Below are 5,762 nucleotides of genomic sequence, written 5' to 3'. Positions count from 1 at the left end.
AAAAATATTATGTTATTGAACGAGGCTATAACAAAAGAAAATTTGTAGGGTCGATATAATGTCATCTAACGAAAACAAAATAATACATATTATCCATTCAGTCTAAAATAAAATAATAATTACCCCAGGCTAAATTAAATAAAAAAAATAGTAAGTATAATTAGCTGGATTTGGTTGATATAACGGGCATCCGCTAACAAAATTTTTTTGCTATTGACAAATAAAATTTTACCATTGATTCGGGTTTAAACATATTAAGTTAACATAAATCTGAATATAGTGTATTGAACTGAACTAAAAACAATTCAAACCTAATACGTTGGTGGACATAATGTCATAAGGCTAAAATAAAATATATTATCTATTTATTTTAAAATAAAATAATATTCACTCGGGCTAAAATAATATTAAAAACAAACTACCGGTTGAAATAACATGTTTGATGCTAAAATAAAATAATGTATATTATTGGTCTACGCTAAAACTAAAATAAAATTCAAACTTAGGACAATTCTTAATATTATTGACTCGTATTAACATAAAATTAAAGTTTACATCATTCGTTGGTAGGTATAGTGTAGACTTACAAGAGTGGGATAGCCGATCCGACCCTAATAGCTAGCTGAAATATTAAAAGTTTGATAGCATAGATGTTTGTAGAATATTTGGATTTATATAATTACATGTTTTCTTTAAAATCTACCATATCCATACTATTTAATAAAACGAAAATAGAGATGATTCCTTAGTGAGTATAATTAGGTCGGACTGAAATAAATCAAGATATGCTATTGATCCGAGTAAAAAAAATTATAAAACTGATGCATGATAAATCAAAATTAAAAGAAGAAATTAATTAGACCAGTTAAAATAAAATAATGTGTACTTTTATTCAGGTTAACATAAATTTTTACCACTGATACATAATTTTTTTTACCATTAATCTGGTTTTAAACAAATTAAACTAAAATATATATGAATATAATTAGATGGATTTGATCGGCTTACCAAACTAAAGATTATTCGTATACTATTTTATATGGGCTAAAATTTACCTTTTAATTAAAACATAATTGTCTTTTGTAAACACACCAATAAATATCAATAAAATTAAATCTTAATCAGTGATATATTTTTTAAAACTAAAATATCATTAATTTACACATGTTTATATTTAAAATTTCAAATTACATTCAAAATTATATAATATTTAAAACAGTTATGTGCATCACACGAGTTTTAGGCTAGTATATATTAACTGTGAACAATAAGTATTATATATCTATACTATTATATTAAAGACGAAACAATGAAAGTTCGGTTGGTAGTCGGTCTGGTCACCGTAATTACAGTAATATTTAAAATAAAACACTCTCACAAATAGATAAATATTCATAATAAAATTATAATATGTCTAATGATTTTCGTTAAAACAAAATAATATATAAAATTCATACGACCAGGCTAAACAAAATTATACTATTGATCCAATTATAAATAAAAAAATTTAAAAAAACTACATATTGTTAATTGGATTTGAATAATTGGGCTAAAATTAAATAATAAATATTATTGATCCCGCTAAAAATATTATATTATTGGACCAGATTATAACAAAATAAAATTTTGAAAAGAAATTCGTGGGGTCGATATAATGTCATCAAACTATCGACCGGGCCAAAAAAAATAATATTATTGATCCAATTTTAAATAAAAAATTAAAAAAAACTACATATAGTTAGTTGAATTTGAAGTATCGAGCTAAATAAAATAATAAATATTATTGATCCCGATAAAAAAAACATTATATTATTGAACCAGACTATAACAAAATAAAAATTTGAAAGAAAATTTGTGGGGTCGATATAATGTCATCAAATTAAAACAAAATAATATATATTTCCCATTTGGTCTAAAATAAAATAATAATCATCCCGGGTTAAAATAAAATTGAATAAAATAGTAAGTATAATTAGCTGCATTTGGTTGATATAACGGGTATCAAACTAACATTATTTTTTTGCCATTGACACGTAAAATTTTACTATTGATTCGAGTTTAAATATATTAAACTAACATAAACCTGAATATAGTTAGTTGAATTTGGCCGGTTAAGAGACTAATGACAATTCATATACTATTCATCTCAACTAAAATTACCTTTTAATTAAATATAATAATCTTTCGTAAACACACTTATAAATATTAATAAAAATATAAATTCCAATCATTACATTATTTTTTAAAACTGTAGTATAACTAACTTATACACGTATGTGTATATCAATAAGTATTATCAAATCATATTATTAAAATTTCAAATAAATAAGTTTCATAATTTAAAATTTTTACTTCAAATTAAATTCAAAAAAATTATGTAATATTAAAAATAATCCATGCATCGCACGAGTTTTAGGCTAGTAGATATTAATAGTCAACTGACAAATATTAATTTTGAGAATAAATGTAAAATAAATATTATATAGATATTAAATAGCTCATCAAACCCACTACTCTAGATTGTACTAATTGAAATTGTTTTCGCTATAATTGACGATATATTTATGTTATTACCTAATGTATGAATAAATTATTTGTTTATGCATATGAGCACGAGTGCTTGAGCTGTGTTTGCAATAGTGCATTCGCAAGAAGTAATAAATTATGTTAGTATACATTTTTTACCACTTCATAATTAAATAGTATTTGTAATATATTTTAGAAAATAAAATAAATACAAGTGATTGTGTGTACCAGATGTGTATCAATCATTCTAAATATAAATAATTATTATTATTTTTTAATTATTTGATATATTTATGTGTTAGAAATGTGATTATTAATGAAATGTATAGTATGTGTAAATCATTGTTGTGTTTGCGGAGTTTCCCCGTGTTTCATGTTGGGAATAATTGTAATAGGAAATGGTTATGTTATTTTTTTGGAGAATGCGGGGTGCATTGACTGGTTTGTTAATCTGGATTTGGTATGTAAAGGAAGCAGTGACAACCATTATAGGGGAGAGAACACCACTGAATGATAGACCTAATATGATCAAATACGGCAGAATGTGTGCTAACTTATAGGGGGATTTTGAATATTAATTGTCAAATTCATCGAGGTTGCTATGACTCCAGAGACATCGTGCTCTTGCATCAGTGATTGAGTTTAGCTGACAAATGTATTGTATTAGTTGATTAATTTTTAATGTTAAATCTGTTTGAGTTTAAGTACTTTTAGTAAATTAATCTGATTGGCGCCGCTTGTGAATCATAGTGTTTCGTCGATATATTACAAGAGTTTTATTTTAATTCGTTTCAAATATACTTCCAGCTTCAAAGTTTCTTCTTAACATTTGTTTGTACACATATATACTTTACATTTGACATTATATTTGTGAAGGGAAGAAAAGGCGTATGATGGCTAATGACAGCCGTGGATGGTAAAACAGTAATAATATTAGAAAATGAAGCATACCTTATTTTAGGAATGGCCAAGAGAATCATTTAGTCCAATATATGTGGTGGTTCATAAATATGAATAAGAAAAAGGAAGCCGAGGTTAACCTCGGTAAAATTCCTTGCGGCTCACTTTGGAGCTGAACCCAAGTCTAGTAAGTTACGCACTTCATCTATAATGACACTAAATGAATTATATGATAGGCAATACGACGTCGATTATTAAAGTACCTCAAGATATTTCCTGAGAGCAAAGGTAGAGGGAGCAGTAGCTGAGGGGTTAGTGACGGATCCAGGTTACTGGATATGCTTGTACCGAGATCTACCAAGAGCACTCTTGCTTGGCTGGCATAGGAAAAATCGTATGTGAAATTAACCGGGTAGTAGAATTGAGTTATAATGCTAAAGGTAGCAAGGAATATTTATGTTAAGATGGGGATATAATAGAAGCAGATAGGCATTTCCTGTGCAATGCTAAACCACTTAATCTTATTCAATCTCAGAATTGAATGCCGTAAGAATATGTTTGCAGTTGGTGTTATTTTAGACATTTAGGTATTTGTACACATAATACATAGTTGGTCTATCTAAGTCATATTTTCTTTTTAAATTGTAACGTTTTAGCAGTAAAAAACTAAAATATTAGATTAATAATTGGGAATAAAGTTTTAAATATTATCCAAAGTTTATTTGAAGAGTGAATAGGTCTGGCAGAAAATGTTGAGAATGTTGGTTTAAAAATGACTTTAAAGCTGCTAAGATCAGTATCAAACCTGGTTTTGCATAAGTTTTCATTTCACTGCGGGAAATGAAGCAGGGGGTCCTGGCACAAAAGAAGTTAAAATAAAATGTCAACTTGTAAGCCAAGTTCAAAGGATATTGTTATTTGTACTCTGGGTAGGAGTAATGCAGTGGTTCGATTTCCATGCCTAAGAAGAATCAGTAGAGCTAATAAACTAAAATGGGTTACTTTCATGTGTCGTTTTTCAGGTACAATCTAGTGTGGAATGTTGGAGGGGGAAGTTTGACAGAAGAGAAACTGATGGTTGTTATACTTGTTGGGTGGTACGTGTCATATGAAGGTGAAGAACTTGAGTAAGAGTGAGAGTTTGTGAACATCTGAATTTGTGAAGATGGCTTCACTGAGTTTCATGGAGGTCAGATATACTGAGCACACCTAAAACTACATGGCAAATAATTAGCTTGTGCTCTTTGTTTACTTTAGTTTTATTTTCCATGTAATTACTGATTAGCTTGTAGTGTAATTATGTATGTTATCAGTAATTAGTGATCGGGAGTTACAGGTTAAGAAATACAGTTTTGAGTTATGTAGACAATTCTAACAACCTTTTGGCAAGCAATAAGCACTGTAATAATACAATTTTCAGGATAAAGTCTCAGGAAGTAGCCAAGGGGAAACAGACAGTAGTAAGTAGTACTCATAAAGTTAAACCATGTTAAGGCGAAGATCTCATTGAAGATAGGTATATAAAATTTAGTTTGAAAGGAACTAAAATTCAAAATTGTTTGTGTATCTTGTATGCAACACAAAACTTGTAAATAAAATGTTAAGCATGGTCTCTAGTGAACCGGAAGTGAAAATATATTCACAATAATAGGTCACTAAAATTGGTTATAAAGTAAAAATGACGGATGTACATATAACGTGGTGGTACATGCATTTTGTAGCAAGATTCCAAATCAATAGCAGAGAAATAGAATGCTTAGTCGATCATCTCCGTTTAATAAAATAATTGATGATTTATTAAAGTAAACCTTTAGTGTGGACTAAAGTTATTTCATGTTCCAATTATTCCAATATTCACTATTTAAGACGCTTGAAAACCTGAAAAGATTTGCTGGTTTGTTCCTTTGTGAGGCATGAAAAATGGGTTATTAGGATCAAACACAGTGAACATGATAATATCAAATGTAGGTAAGAAAGATTTTAAACGTAAACCTGAGTACTTTCTGGGCGAGGAGTCCAGTTATGATGACAAAGGCTGCTTGCCCATTTGCAGAAGTGAGCGCTTCAGTGAATTGAATTGCCTTATCTTCCCATAAGGACACAACCATCTCCTTTTTCCTGCAAACCCATGAAATAAAAAATCAAATGGTGTAGGCTATTTAAAAAGTGAGGGAGCTTAAAATATCACCGATAGTATGTGTAGATGTTAAGTGGCATTTATGTCCACTTAGAATGCTTCGTAAAGGCTCGAGTTGGTTTTTTGTACTCAAGTTATTTGTGTATTTGATGTATTGTTATAGTGTTTTGCATTTCAGGGCATAAGCAGGAAGAAATGG

The 5,762-nt window shown here is 28.7% G+C and overlaps 1 long non-coding RNA gene across 1 annotated transcript; it reads right to left on the bottom strand.

The window, feature by feature from the left end:
- Window positions 1-3,667: 3,667 nt before the first annotated feature.
- On the bottom strand, window positions 3,668-5,560 carry LOC141702166 (uncharacterized). Its single transcript, XR_012567041.1, has 3 exons — window positions 5,419-5,560; window positions 4,232-4,281; window positions 3,668-3,803 (listed from the first exon to the last, which is right to left on the bottom strand). It is a non-coding gene; the product is annotated as an uncharacterized LOC141702166 (long non-coding RNA).
- Window positions 5,561-5,762: the final 202 nt, after the last annotated feature.

This window comes from Apium graveolens, unplaced genomic scaffold (assembly GCF_009905375.1).
Source record: "Apium graveolens cultivar Ventura unplaced genomic scaffold, ASM990537v1 ctg4715, whole genome shotgun sequence".
Classification (NCBI taxonomy): Eukaryota; Viridiplantae; Streptophyta; class Magnoliopsida; order Apiales; family Apiaceae; genus Apium; species Apium graveolens.
The sequence above is the reverse complement of the archived record's forward strand: the minus strand, read 5'-3'. Positions and strand labels throughout refer to the sequence as shown.